Raw genomic sequence first — 16,201 nt, 5'->3', positions numbered from 1 at the left:
AGGGCCTAATATGGCTTGTAAAAAGGGATGCTGCACTTTGATGTGTTCCCTGACGTTATCCAGACCTTGTCCAGACCATGCGGGCGGCACTTGTCCTGTTTTTGCGGCTGTCAGTCCCTGGTTGTAAAACTCGTGTAAACAGTCATAGGAATAGTTATTGAGTATCACACGGATCACCAGAGAGAGGGTGTTTGCGAGACCAGTATAGACTGTTCCCTCCGGTAACCGGTGACCTTTAAAACTCTAACGTAAAGCACTGTGACGTCACCCTCAACATATTCCGTGGCTGTGCTCACATGTTGGAAGAAAGATATGCAGCACAATCTATAAATGATAAAAAAGAAATCTGTAAAGCTTAAAACAATCCAGCTTCAAGGGCCATCGCTCCACAAGAGCTGCAATATAAAAGCAATATAACAGCAAATGCCGAGCGATGCTGTGTTTCTTTTTATGATCCAAGATTTATCCCGGCATGTGTGGTCTGTATATTTCTCTTTAAAAGACATTCTCTTAGTTTTAAGGTTAGGTATCTAACACTAGTCACTTCATTCATTATTTTTTAGCATTAGTGAAGAATGGAAAACGAATAAACTGATTAAATGGATGGCTAGGAAAACAAAAAAAAAACATTTTCTGGGTCATGCTAAAATGAAGAGGGGGGTAGGGTAATATATTATGATGTAAGTAAAGGTCAGACACAGAACTTCTAATTCTTCCCTTGATTGTTATGAATGGTGATGTGTCAGCATCTATTGGGGCACTTTATAACTCTTGTGAGTTGGCAGAGCTTCTTTTCCAAAAGGCCCTAATGCATTCTCTTTGACCTCTGGGGTGTAAATCAAATATCTGGTCTCAGCTCTTTCTATCTATAAAGCAAGGCTCATGTGACTGTGTGTGTGTGTGTGTGTGAGAGAGAGAGAGAGAGAGAGAGGGATTTCATATAAGTCTCTCCCATTATCAGGCCAACCACTGTAGCCAATTCAATATTTCTAATGGTGCTAATTCAATATTTCTAATTCAACAGTTTTCAAATGCGGTCCAACATCACACAATAAAGTTGCTTTCTTTCTTCTCTATTCCCTATTAATAATTGCATTAAATACAAACACACACAAACACACACACACATACAGTAGGTGAGGCGATTTAGTGTGTGTCCATAATATATAACCAGACCATTTAGTTTTGATCATTTAGTTGAAAAGCTTTTATTTGTCAACATTTGCAGATTCTGCTCCAGTTGATAAGAAACAGCTTTTCACTAAGAACATTTTGTTACGCTTTGAGCTGAAGCTGCAACAACAGAGGCATTCATCATGAAGAGTTCTGTTTCGATGCCACCAGTTCTGACAGGGCGTTATTAAAGCTTATTCCAGAATTGCTGCGTATCTTAAGTTTAAGCATGGTCTCCTTGAAATAAACAGTTTAGTGTTTAAGCAAAGACCAACAGGTGGCAGTAGATTGCTTGCTTGCTTTTTTCCCTCTGCAAATAGTTTGACTGCTTGTCTGATGCACATACAGTGAATCATGCTAGAGTCAACGTGGACTGAAGCACTGTAGTAGCCCTTTGTCTGTTGGTTTAATGTCTCATTATTCTCTCATAATGGGAACTGACTCAGAGTGCTTTCTAATAAACTGCTAACATACCACATCATTGTTATCTTCCTTTGTACTACAATTCATAAACCTAGTGTGAATGTATGATATGCACAGTAAAATAAAATGTGGCCTTTAGTGTTTCATTTATGAAGTTTGTTTTCAGTATAATGAAACATCTGTATTGCCTGCTAGATTTTGTGTTTGTGGATTACCAGTGTTTGCTTATGTATATAAAACATTTTACTTTATTTACACCAAAAGACTTGTGTTAGATTCTCTGTGATATTCCTCACGGATATGTAATCATTAAGACATTAAAATGTGAGCAGATGCTGATGATGAATAGTATATTTCAGAGTAAAATTGCCTTTTTGCCATCTGTCCTTTGGCTCTCAGTACGGCAGTAGAAGATGAGTGAGCGATGTTGTTTTTGTCGTTCCACTCTGCCGATGCTCACTCTTCCTTCTAATCTACATTTCTTCTTTATATGTCACAGTCCAGTGTAAGATAATGCCTGAGATGTATGTTCATGTATACAATTTTTAGTATTGCAATTCACATTTAATCATAGTTTCTATTTAAAGGCACGGCTGCATTTGGAGTTCGGCGCAGGAGACGGCGTCTCTTGCCGCGCTGTCTGCGCAGCCAAAACACTGCCATTTCCCTCCTTCATTTCTGTCATTTCAGGGGACGGGTTCTCTTGATCACTGTGACATCCAGGGCTTTGGGTTCTGGAAGAAGATTTCACAATGAAACAATCATGTAAGCCGCCAATAATTATTCATCAAGCCTTTTCATCAGTGAGGGGGACTACAGAGCTCCCTCTTTCTTTCTGCATGACATTGTAGCCCTTACAACAGCGCATTCCTCAAGTGCAAAAATTCATACACACACACACACACACACACACACACAAACACACACACCTATATGCATGCATACACACATATACATATACACATATACATACATACATATATACACATATAATTATATGTCTTGAAGATGGAGTGGATTTGCCAGCAGCTACTGGTGGTGTGAACATTGCCAAACGCAACATTTCCCCTCCTCCAGTCACTTCAGCCCAAACATACACCTAATCCCCTGAACCTGACGGATCAGAACTTTTAATGCAGAAGACAGTTTAAAAATAGTGAGGACAAAGGTCAAATCTACACAGGGATTTAGGGTCTTATCATTATCACGGAATGGCCGGCAGGGTTGAGAAAGTGCCGGGGCCTGGAATATTAAAAAAAAAAAAGAAAGAAAGGCAGCGTTCTGGGGCCGGGGGTGGGGGGGGGGACACCAGTTCAACATGTATATTTGGAAACACAATTTACCCAGCCGTTGGGTCAACGTGAAAAAGGCCTCGTATTTATCCAGCTGATTTCATACAAAAATCGTGGTCTCACATCTGCCGGGGTAATCTGTCTGGAAACAGCTGAGATTGGACTTGAAGGCAGCGCTGATAACGACATGAAAGGGGGACGCGGAGAGAAAGGTTGCCCGTCTCCGTCTCCCATTCCGTGAGACTGCAAACCGGGCGCCTTCAGAGCCAGCGCCCTCTCCTTTCCACATAAGGGCCATGTTAAGGATGATACCCAATATGAAGAGCTCTTGTCGTGTTATGAAAAGCACTTACGAAGAGCGTTCATGCCATAATGAAAAGTGTGAGGGGGGGGGAATGAAATGAGCTCTATTGAGTTCAGATGCTTTTGAGGACAAGGTAAAGTCAACTACTGATAAGCCTTCAAGGGTCTCTTCAGACAAAGACAAAGGTTAGACTTTTTATTCATTATGTCTTTAATGTTTATATTCAAGCCTTCTTTGTCCAGGGAAAATATAATTCCAGGAATGTATGTACAATACTTTTATTGGGAGTTGGCATTCAGTGGGAGTTGGCTGATTAATTAATTGTTTTGCTATTGTGTACATGTTCAATCAATGGACATCAAAAGGTCATTAAACATGCATGATATTCTTTTCCCAGATTCATAATGAAGTCTGTTTTGTAATAGTCACATAAAGAAACCCATTATGATACAATATGTATTTTTAATTCTACAGAAACCTTTCCATAATAATTAAGCAGTTGTGGTGATTATTATATCATAAAGAATGCTACTAGTTACATGAAAACAGTCAATTCCCTTGGAGGTGAGACAGCAGTTTGAACCTTGATAAAAATCTTAGTTATTTCAAGGGGAGTTACAGGAGTTAGGTTTATTGTTAGCTCTTGGCTGTAAATCTGGAAACAGAAATGTTTTAGCAGAGACTCCGCACTGACCTTTGTTATTCTATCAAAAACAGACCTTTTGGCATATTGAGGAGGTGAGGGCTTTAGCACTTTAAAAGAAACAGAGTGGCCTGTCTGAAATTTTACTGTACATTCTTACTGAAGAAACAGCCACGGAGGGGCAAATAAAGCAAAAATAACAGTGAAAGGGAGTTCTGGACGTGTCTTTGGCAAGACAAGGAGTAACCTGCTTTTGGTATGTCAGCTTGTCAGACAGAGTGAACGAGAAAGAGATCTGGGCCTCCACCACTAAAAATACTGCTTACTTTAGCTGACTAGGATGCACACGGTAGTGTACACCTACATTATGTGTGTAGAATCATTCCTGACCATTTCACAGCAGTGGCTAAGTCCACAGCTACTCCATTCATTGGTGGAAACAAAGGGTTTGCTGTTTTATGGTTTGATGGAACAAACTTAATTTTATTGGTTGTGCAAGCTGTATACTGAGGGATCACGGAGGGGGGGAATTTTTTTTCATCTTTTTCTGATGTGACAAGTCTTCCAAACCACAGATGATTTATTTTACATTTTCACCCTGGAGATGAATTTCCATACCCTGGAACATTTTTTGTTTTTTATTTAATCTGACTATTTGTTAGTTTTTAAAATTTTATTAGGTGCCCTTACCACTGCATTAAATTAAGTTGAGTATTGCAGGAGTTTAACATGGTAAAATCGTGCAAAAAGTCCTTTACCCAAATTTTTATTAAGCTGTGAGGTATGCTTGGAGTACGGGATCATTTTAGATCAAAGCTTCTCCTTCTATTTACATTGCAGTATTCATTGTTGGCAGAAGACTGCAGTGAGCAATGGAACATGGTAAGTTGTGATTTATTTTGTATAAATTAGCACATGAATTCACAAACCCCAATGGTAAAACATTTTGAGGAAGTTTCACTCCCACAATACATAGGTAAATTTGTAAACTTTGTATCTGGATGGATTAATGATATTTATGTCCTTTTGTTGGGCTGAATTATTTTTGCTTTTAACATGAATGTGTGTGTGTGTGTGTGTGTGTGTGTGTGTGTGTGTGTGTGTGTGTGTGTGTGTGTGTGTGTGTGTGTGTGTGTGTGTGTGCGCGTGTGTGCATGTGCGTGTGCGTGTGCGTGTGTGTGTGTGCACGCACGCGCTTGTGTGAGACCATGGTCAACATAAAAAACTCAGAAGCATATATAGCATGGCCTTCATAAAAATCACAAAATAATGTGAAACTCTCCTTATGGGTATAGAAAAGGGGGGAAAAAATCCCTTTGGATTCTGAGTTTGAATATATTGATGATTGTATTTTTACTGCATTTGTACATCAGCATAAATGTAATTCAATATAAATGCATATTTCATTGAAATTCTGTTGAAAAATAAATGTAAATATCACTGTTAAGATATAGGGGTGGCGGGGATAGAACAATTTAATCAAGCCCTCGCTGTATTCGTTCCACACAATCATATCTTCCACACAATCAGTTAAAACACCGTTTGCTTAAAGGGGGTGTCTTGTTTTTAATCTGACAGCAAAAGAGTGATTTAAGAAGAGTATGTTATGTGTATCCTGGTATTCTGAGTTAAATCGGCCATGATAAAGATGACGATAAAGATATGAAAAAAAAAAGCCTCTCCATTGCAAGAGACCAGAGAAAACAGAAGCATGATAATGTGAAACCACACATTTATGTATGTCACTTTGGCTATCTTAGAGATAAGGAATTATTTTAAATGGGAATACAGTATATATTGTATGAACGTATTGTATGAACTGATTTTTAAAATTTTCTAAATAGGATTACCGTTAAATATAAAACGTTGATTTCCAAAAAAAAAAAAAAGAAGTAACTGTTTTTGTTTCCATTTCAATGGTAATCCTGCACTGTTACTGTAATACTGTACTGTACTGTAATATCAGAGAGGACCATTTATTAAAATGTAAAAAAAAAAAAAAATCTTAGATTAGTCTATATTTTACAACAGTAGTGTATCATAGTATCCATGGATAACTTGTGAAATGTGTTTTCATTACATTTTATTACATTATCATAATTACATTTTATCACATATTACATTATTGCACTACCACACCAGATGATAACCTGGTGTTTTATAATTGGATATTTATTTTTAGTCATTGACTGTACATGGATTAATGACCTAGGCTGCCTTGAGAAAGAGCAACTTCTCCTTTGAAATCCAGGTACCTGTGATTTTGGGACAATATGCAACCACCCCCCCACCCACCCCCTTCAGGAGATATAGTCATGACCCGGCTGTATTGTTGTTCATTTGAGCCTCTTAGGGCTGAAAGCCTTCTGTGCTCCACAAAACCTCCAGCTTCTTAAGACCTCTGAAAAGAAGACAAGAGAAGAAATGAGAAAAGTGATATAACATTAAGAGAAAAGTCCTACAACATTAAGAGATACTTGAATACTTACAAAAAAGAGAAATTGTAACTGATAGGCTAAGATCAACTTACTTTGCACTCACGGCATCAACCTCATCAGAATCATCACTTCTAAAATTTTTACATGCTTCAAGATAAGATCAGTATTGTGAATATTTTGAGAAAAAATAGTTTTTCATTTTGCAGATAAAAAAAACGATTAAAGGTAAACAATGAACAATGGAAATCTCATTACAGAAAAATGAAAGGCAATTTCAAGTCATAAAAATGTTAATTTGTTCCCCAACAACAAGTAAGGAAAACAAATGGAAGATTACCCTTGCTGAGTATTCCCAGTAAGTATTATTTTTACCAGCGTAATTTAAATCAGTACCTGTGCTAACCTGGGGTTTTAAAGAGGAGGGAAATAAAAAAAAGGTTTTTTTTAAATGAACCGGCCTCACTCTCCTGTGGCTGGCTCCGGCAGGCCTGTGCTCACTGCCTCGGTACAGAGCCATGGAAGACTGCAAGCAGATGGGAAACTCCACTGCTGCAGGGCCTAGCAGGGCCCAGTGAGTCCAGCACAATGGCGGGCTAGGATTACAGCTCCAAACAGGCCTCCCTAAAACCCAGGGCCTAACACTTAATACTGCCAATTAAACCTAATCCACTGATTAACCATTGTTTCCCCGAGATACCACAAACTGCTAAGTGGCTCCCTAATCAGGAGGGGTGGATAAGACACCCCCCCCCCCCTTCACCAACACCAGTTTGACGAAAAAGAGGTGGGCCGGAATTACCTCTCAGCTAATTTGATGGTTGTATGTGTTTTAGGACCATTGTTGTGCGGGTACTTACATAATTGCTTTAATTACAAAACAAGATCTTGTACGCCTCTCTCCTCCCATGTATGGGTCACACCTCATTGTTGTATTTCAGTTCACTCCAAGGAGGGCCAAAAGCTGGAGGGAGAGGCTTTGTACCCTATGTCTGAAAATGGGGTTGTCCCCTTTTCCTTATTTTAATATATCTTTATTACTCTTTAATACTATTTTACATTTCATAATACTCTCTGTGTTACCTTAATGAACGGAATATCAGGTCTCTGAAGATTGTGTAGCCCAGCACAATGTTAACTAATCCTGGCCTCAGGGGAGAACCGTGTATGCAGGCTTTCATTCAAATGGAACACAATTAATTACAGTTGATTGAGCTTCTTAATTGACAACTGATCTGAAGATTTCTTTGCAATTATGTGCTAAAGGCTCTCTGTGTAATGAATGCTGGTGTGTTTGTGTAAACAGACAATTTTTTAAGTATATTTTTGTAAATATTCTTCCCAAATTGAGCACAGCTATCTCACTTGGTTAAGATTATGTAAAGTTAATTACATGCTTACTTGTTCAAGCACTTATAATAATAAACTGATCAACTCGGTTGATTCAACCGGAAGAATAATCATGCCTAATTTAATGATCTGAGTCAGAATAAAAACCAGCATGTGCTCCACTTCACCAAGACTGGAAACAGTGGCCTCGGAATTACCAAACGGTAACATTTTTAAAGTAAAACCTGGCTAAACTCTAGTCAAATAAGGGCCAAGCTGTTGTTCCACATAGCCTGCTTGAGGAAGTGACCAAACACTCTGGCGTAAAAAAGGTGCCAATTGTTCTTAAATCGCCTCATGCTAACGGGAACTTTGCTACTTCTCAGATGTGATGGGCTAATCGCTAAATGAAGTGTGGGATGAATTAAGTGTAATCTGAGGGTGTTAATGAAGTTGTTTTAGAGCAACAATTAAGGGAGGAATGTGCTATAGCAGTCACACTGTTCAGTGGGGGAAAAAAAAGAAATGCTGAATCTGCCTTGAGAAGGCCTCTGGATTAGCGTGAATTTCTAATTCATTATTCCGGATTTGGTTTAATGGGCGGCTCATAATGAACTCTCAGCCCGTGAAAACAGTGAGGAGGGGAAAAAAAGGGAGCGTAGCTCTGCGTGTCAGAGAGAAACTTTTCTGGCAAGGCAGCTGCTTCCCTCCAGCTTATGCGCCATTAAAAATTTCACTTTGGTGATTAAAAGCAGGCCTTTTGTTTTTGTAAGAAATCGTTTTTAATCATGTTACAAAGGATAACCCCTGTCAGAGATTTTCCGCTTGTTTGTGGACATGAGTTTGGGGCAGGCGTTTGGCAGATTCATCAATCTTAATAACACTCGGATGGGCTTATGGCAGGCACAGATGATTAGACTGACACACTTGTATGATATAAAAACTAGCAGATCCACGCAGATCCTGTTCTTTGCTGCTGCCTTTGATCAAGCAATGGATGTTACCTCAGGTGGGAAACTCATTTAATAAACCATATAGCCTCTTCTGAATGATTTGTTCATAACAGTACATTGCAGCAAATAGCTCTGAGCTGTTCGCTCGTCATCCCTCACACCCCCAACACACAGTGTAAGTGTGGTATGCACATATCTGTTTCCACCACTTCTTCAGTCCTTGTATGATAGTCACATTATTTTTCCATTTTCATAACATTGTTTTTTAATTTTATAGCATGGATGTAGTCATATTTTACTGGAACTTTTACTGTGCATCAGGAAATTGTGAGATAAATTGGTAAATTTTCTGTAATCCTCTACGGCCACATTGACTGTTGACTGTTTACACCTGCAGGAGTGAATCAGGAGGAATCTGTGTGCCCTTCCTGGCTTGAAGCCTGCGCTGTGCTCTGCTCTCTGCCACTGTGGCAGGCAATACCATTCACCCTCCCCTCTCCCAGTTTCCGTCTCCGCGTCTTGCCACCGTTTTAGTCGCAAATCAACGTCCCTCAGTCTGAAATCAGCACGGCTAGGGGCAAGGCATCAGAGTCACCAAATATCCAACCACGTTTATCGTTTTTAACGGCAATTATGCTTATATAATCAACAAGTAAAAGGGAAAAAAAATCAGTGGAGGATTTGTTGTTGCTGGATCAGTGTTACAGACATTTTGAAAAGAGGAGGAGGAGGAGGAGGAGGAGGAGGGCGGCTGGCCCATTCCTAATTGGCTGCTTGTCTGTCATTATTACTCTCCACCGGCTCCACCCCCCCGTGACTCGATTCTCTCTCCTCTGATTGGATGGTGCTGCATTCCAATGAATTTGCACGTTACCTCAAAGACATTTAGCACTACGGTTGTGTGCTTTTTTTTGCATTTGTTTCCTTATCCCTGTTGTCAAGAAAGAAATGAGTAAGCCAGCGTGTTACTGCTCTTTTGGAACTAACAGGAGGTTGTGAGATGCTGGTTCAGTGATTGAACCTGAGGGCTTGGGGACCAGAGCTGTTTGGCAGGCTGGTGAATGTGGCCTTGTTTGGGCTTGGTTTCAGTATATTGAGATCGTCAAACGAATCCTGCCCACACCGACGTTAACAGTCACAGCTTTTATGAGGCATGTGTGGTGAATGTTTGGCTTTGCGTATCCCACTCTGCAACTGGTAATAACGCCAGAGAATACTCCCACGGGCTGAATTGCAGGCTTTGCTTTTGGAAAGGAAGGGGGAGAGAGAAAAAAGACATTTAACTTCAGAAAAGTCTAAATTACAGGAGAGAGTGCAATGTTTTGGTCTCCAAGTACAAAACCTCCATGTTGTGTTTACACAACAGTAAAACGGGAAGCCCATGAATTCGGTCTTGAGGCAAATAAATCTAATTCTTTGGAGGAGGTGTCCCTTTTTCATTTTCGTTTGAAACACAGCTCAGTACTGAGAAGCTATTGCACTGCTGGAACTGCACTTGTGCAGTCCTGGCAAGACAGCCCTTTATAGCTAAACCAACACAGAACCCAGCCAGGGAGTCTTAGTTCCTCACAACTTGCACGCGAAAGAAAGGGAAGGCCCTGAACTGAAACGGAGCACACACACTGCAGCTCCAGTGCTATTCATCCCTGTTTCTGAACCCACACCTGAGTGACGGGGGCTCTGTTTGTTTATTTCGGTACATAAATCCACCTAGTAAATACACAACGCAAACAGGGTTGGGAGGGTGACCTGTCAGCAGGCAAACCTGACCCGGTGCTTGCAGACAAAGTCGGAGGAGCACTCTGAGTAATTAAGCACAGAGGAGGGAATGAGGGTTGGGGGGGGGTTGGGGTGTGTTGGTTGCTGTGATTTCTGAGACACGAATAGAGACTTGGGCGGGGGGAGGGACAGAAGGTTATACACAGATTGTCTTTTTTTCCACTCTGGCTTAAGCAGCCAGGCCTTTCTGGAGAATCCCAAAGGCAAAGCCCTCCAGAGATGAGGCGGCAGCCCATGAGCTGAGCCTAATTGGGGGGGCCTGTGGCCATTGTCGTAGCCGCCCAGCCGCGCTCCCTAGGACATCCCCCGCGCCAGGGGCTTGCCGGCACACACCGCGTGCGGGAGGCCTCCCTGTGGAGAACCCTGTGAAGACATGCCTCTGTGTGCTTTGGCACGCATGTGAGCAGCCAGAAAATGCGAATATAAAGATAATCAAATACAGTATAATGGGGGGGGGGGGGGGGTGAGAGGTTGCATTCGACTGGAAAACACAGGCAGCAAGCTTGAACCAGGGCTTTTTCCAGCTCTCCTTTTCTCTGTGCCACTCATAATGTGTCTCTCCTCTCGCGAACAAAGCTCGTTATGAGTCGAAATCATTAGTTACATCATATCAATTCCATGTAAGTGACCACACACTATCAGTGATGGATTACCGTGATTGCGCCTGTTGGTCACGTTCCAGCAGGGATTCGCTTAAAGGCCTATTCTAGACAGGCCCTGCTTACTGACTGGAACAGATACAACTTGTGCAACCGTACCATAAATCCCTCCAGAATTAATCTTGACAGAAATATGGCCCATTTATTAGTGATATGTTTATGACATGGTATTAATCTAAGCAAAACCTTGTAGTTGCTTTTTTTTCATTGAAAAGTTGGAAGACCTTGGGCGAGTGATTGACTGACAATAGCAAATGTTGTGTCTGTCCTCCATGTCAACAAGAGGGTTCTGTCTGTTGATGAAGTGGCTGCTGGATTTCTTGGAATTCCAAAGCTGGGCCATCCCTATTCACATTTAACAATGCAGTTATTTTAAGAAAATGGGATTCCTAGTTTTCTGCCTGTGTTAATCTGAGAAAATGTACAGCTAAGCATATCAGTACCAAAAAACACACAGATGTAAAACAGATATTATCAGAATCAGAATCACATTTTACTGGCTAAGCTTGCTTTTACACATACAAGGAATTTAACTCCAGTTTGAGTGTTTTTCGCAGTGCTTTCATACAACATCAAGGTGACAACAACAAATACCAAACAACAATAGTGATACAACAAGCAATAAATAACAATAGTAGTATGGATGGAATGAATGAGGTGTATAAAAATAAAAATTAGTATGAACAGCTACTGTGTGATAGGTTAACAGCTACTACACAATAAGTTAAAGTGTATAACAGTGCAGGCTGTGGGTCTCTTACTTCAACAGCTTTAACTACTGTTTAAATAATGTGAGCGAGTTGCTCAATTTAGGCCTGTTTCTTAATGTCCGCTGGACAGGAGCAGACAAATGATCTTCTGAACTCTCACAGCCCCTATAGCCTATTTTTCGGAGAAAGTCTTTTCTGGGGAAGGTTAAAAAAAGCTTGACTAGCTCATTTTTGAGGAGCTGTGTGGAGTGTTGTCAATTAGGGCCCTTTTGCGCGTTTCCAGTGCAGCAGGCAGCTACCGTGTGAAGAGGCGAGACTCTGGGGGAGGCAGAAATTGGCTGCGCAGAAGGGATTAACCTGTCTCCCTCCAGCCTCTCCTCCCACAACACCAGACACCCACGTTACCTAGCAACTTCAGCCGAGCTGTTTCTCTGAGCCCCTCGCTGAAACAATAAAGTCGTCAAGACGTTTTTTTTTTTTTTTTTTGGTGCTTTCTTTTTTTTCTCAACAGCCAATCTTCAAGGTGTGGCTTAAAAAACCTTATTCTCATATTTGGGATCACCGTTTCCTTTAGAAACTCTGATGTCATCAGTACCCTCTTTCTTGTGTTCTCTTTCCCTTTGAGCTGACAGGATTAAGAAAACGATTACACACTAGAAGAACCTACTCAAAATACACCCCCCCCCCAAAAAAGTTAATTGTCAGGATTTCTCTCATTTTGTTGAATTGGTCTCTACTTGCTTTTTGTTATGTCTTTGTTTATACTCAAGAATGAGAGTGTTAGCATTTTGGTTACAATGGGTTGGAAAAATACTATCTTGTATTTGGAGTGGAAGGAATGCTAACACACTCCTGTTATTATTAATGCCCACACTCACAGTTACAGATACAGACACACACACACATACACACATACATCCAACTAATCTAACTGTATCAATTCCAATCAGTGTAATCTGTGTTAGCAAATGCTAATGTGTATAAAAGGACATTTCTGGGAGTGTGTATGTGTGTGTATGAGTGACTGTGTAAATGTGAGGTGGGGGCTGGGTAAACTGTTGGACCTTTCAAGACAGTCCAATGCTTTGATGCAGAAAGAATAGTTCAATAGCTGCTCGAGCTATGGTTCAAAATGTATCTGTTGCTGTTAAAGCTGAATTTCCTTCAGCTTTAACTTTCTGTAACTTTTACCTGAAGGCCAAAGTAGTGTAATGTATAATAATACTCACAACACATTGTTGAACACACTTCACCCTTCATGGTTCCCTATGTCCTCTTCTGTTACTTTCTCAGTATCAAAATCATATAGCCCATGAGAACCCACGAGAGCCAAATGCCATTATATGCTGGTAATAATAATCTGGACTGGAAAATTAGACCCTGGACAATAAATGCAAGAAGCATTTATTTCTAGTCCTATTTCTGGCACCTGCTGGAATTCTCCGCTCTCATCAAAGCAGTTGACGGGCAACGTATGTTTTCCCTACCCTGCAGTGACAGTGGGCCCTTCTTCTGTGTCCATCTGCACACATGATGTTGCCGTCTTCTAATCAGGTGCTGGATGCATCATTACCTCCAGCGTGAATTTCCTGCGCTTCCAAAAGCACTCATTTTGTACAAGGGGCTCTCTTTTCATGTTTGTTTTGCCTTTTGTGTGGTACTAACAGCTCTTTCTGAATCATATTAATGTTGCTGAATATCCTGAGGCTGCAAGCAGGGACAGGTCCGGCACAAAAGCAGACGGAGACAGCGCCAGACAGCTCCCACACATGGGGAGGCCCCGCTCCCCACACCACCCAAAAGCAGCAGGAAACAACACCCCACCCCACCCCACCACTTTCATCAGGCCCAAACAAACTGTTATTAGACACAGTGACTACAAAGTGAAAAGGCAAAGAGACGCGCTGGATTGAGGGGAAGATGGCAGTTCAGAAACCTGGTGTGACACACCAGGCGTGAGACTTCCCACAAGCACCACGTATCCAGTGAATGACCAATTATCCTCCATCACACCATTATACACTGATGGGGACACTGTGCTGTTGGAGGTGCTGCTCTTTTGATAAGATGGAATAATGAGTTCACTACTCATGGGGGTTAGTAAAGATACTACAGAACTTTCCAGAAAGAGTAGATGCATTACTCTGATTTTCTGACCAAAACCTTTGTCACATAATCATGTCCCTATTCTGATTTTCTGATGAGAAACCATCCACTTCCACTCAGAAGATATGGTGAGAGTACTGACTGTCACAGATCACCAAGGTAAGTGCTGCAGATTGACTGTGTATGAGGGAAGTAACCCCCTCACTGCAACACTGTGAAGACATTCAGAGAATTGAAAATACATATTCACATTTTTATTCATCATGGATTTCACCTGAAATTGTACATCGCTTTCCTCTGCTTTGTTACATTCCATTATATTACAGATGTTTCTCGGCGTGAAACTTAGCAGAGCGACTTATTTTGGTTACAATTTCTACAGTTTTATCCATTTATACAGCTGGAAGCAATTCTGGGTTAAGTACCTTAACCCAAGGGTACAGCAGAAGTGGAATGGCACCAGCAACCTTGCAGCTACAAGTGCTGCTCCTTACCACGATGCTACACTGCCTCCCTAGTACAAGCGTGTATCTTATTGTTGTGTATCTCAGCTCTGCTCTACACCAGTCTTACCCATTTCACGATCATAATTTACATCTTCAAACACTGATACAGCACCAGGGTGCTCTGGCTAATATTTCTCAGCTCATCTCCATTCCCAGGACCTCCCACGTAATCCTCTCCCACACTTCAGCCCCTGTACAGTTTATATTTTTTTTTTGCACTGCCGTAAGACACAGATACCCACAGACAAAAAAGATGGACTCTGTCTGGCAAGTGGATTTGTATTGCTGCATCCAAATCATATGTCATTACCTCCCCTTCCCAGACAGTCACCAGAGGCAGGTCAGTTATTTTATCAGAGATCTCAGGATTAGACACATTTAAACATATTTTTCCTGTGTTGTTTTTTTTTTTCTTTTCCTTTCCTTCTACACCAGATTCAACACAGGGGAACAGCAAAGTAAAATAAGTTTTGAATTTGGAGATAATCCTGGGCCAAACGCTTTCATGCATTGGGTTGGGAGTTTTTGTACATATGCCCGCAACAACTGTTAATACTTAAAATAGACAAAGTAAATAACAGAAAATGGTATTCTGAGTATTCCATACATATCACCAAACAATCGCATAGGCGCATATTCTGGGAAGTGCTGGCATTTGACTCAAAGCAAATGAATGTTGAGTCAGATCTCAAAAACAAAGGCGCACAGACACATCTTGAGGCTTGGCAATGACATTAACACATTGTCTCTGTCATTAAAGCAACAAGGTTATACACTAAAATGAAGAAGATTAATGATTTGTTGACCGGGGAGATTATGCATTTGTTTGTCAAGAAAAAGGCCACCCAAAAGCATGCGTGCATGCCGCAGTACCTGTCGGACTGTCTCTAAAGCAACAGTAGCCACACCTCATTTAGACTCAACTTCACAGAGTCATTTAGGATTGCGATGAATAAATAAGAAGAGCTAACCCACCCAACAGACGCAGCCAATTTTCAAAAGAGATCCCACACACATTTCTCTCAGAGTACAATCATCGCGGCTCCTGTTGTTCCCTCAGAGGGAAAATCATTTATCAGCATAAGTCATAAGCATAAGTCATCCACATCAATCTGCTTGAATCGGCTTGCACACTGTCGCATCCATCACACTTTGTTAACGCTGCAGAACAAGCCGAGTGACGGCTGTAACACTGGTGAGATGTAATTTTTGTTGTTGGGGGCTGAAGGCGCCGCTCTCAAAAAAAAGACATCCATCAGGTTAATGCTGTCGCCACGCACTTCAGTGGTTTGTTGTTGTTACTGAAGGAGTTCAGCCAAATTGGACAACATCAGGTGGCGTCTCATTGTTTATTTTTTCATGTTTCTTCATCTGTCTTAGGGCAACGTACCAAACAGGCCCTACAAAATTTGCCTATTTTCTAATTTGAGAATTAAGAATATGCACGAGCATGACCAGTGATAATAGCAGGCACTAGTTATATATTATTAATAAAGCTGTGCGACATTATATTACTTGTGCAATGTTATTTACTAAAATTGATTTCTGTGTTTGATCTATTTTGAAGATATCGAAAGAAGCCAATTATTATGATGCTCCAATGTCTGGATGGCTGTTTTTTTTCCTTGTAATAATAGGTCAATAGAGTGCTATACTTAACAAATATAATTAGGTAAATACACCTTGTCAGGCTGTATTTTACACAGGTACAGGAACAACACTGACATAAACAAGTGGATGTTTGTTCACTGTGGCATAACATCAATGGTCAACTGAAGTGAGGTTGTAAAGGCATTGATTGTGCCTTTCATAGCTACTTATTTGAGCAGTTGTGTTTTGTTTTGTTTTGTTTTCACCACTGCTAACTGCCATAGTAAACGCTAAATGAT

The sequence above is a fragment of the Megalops cyprinoides genome, chromosome 3 (genome assembly GCF_013368585.1).
Source record: "Megalops cyprinoides isolate fMegCyp1 chromosome 3, fMegCyp1.pri, whole genome shotgun sequence".
Taxonomy (NCBI): domain Eukaryota; kingdom Metazoa; phylum Chordata; class Actinopteri; order Elopiformes; family Megalopidae; genus Megalops; species Megalops cyprinoides.
Note: the sequence above shows the minus strand (reverse complement) of the source record.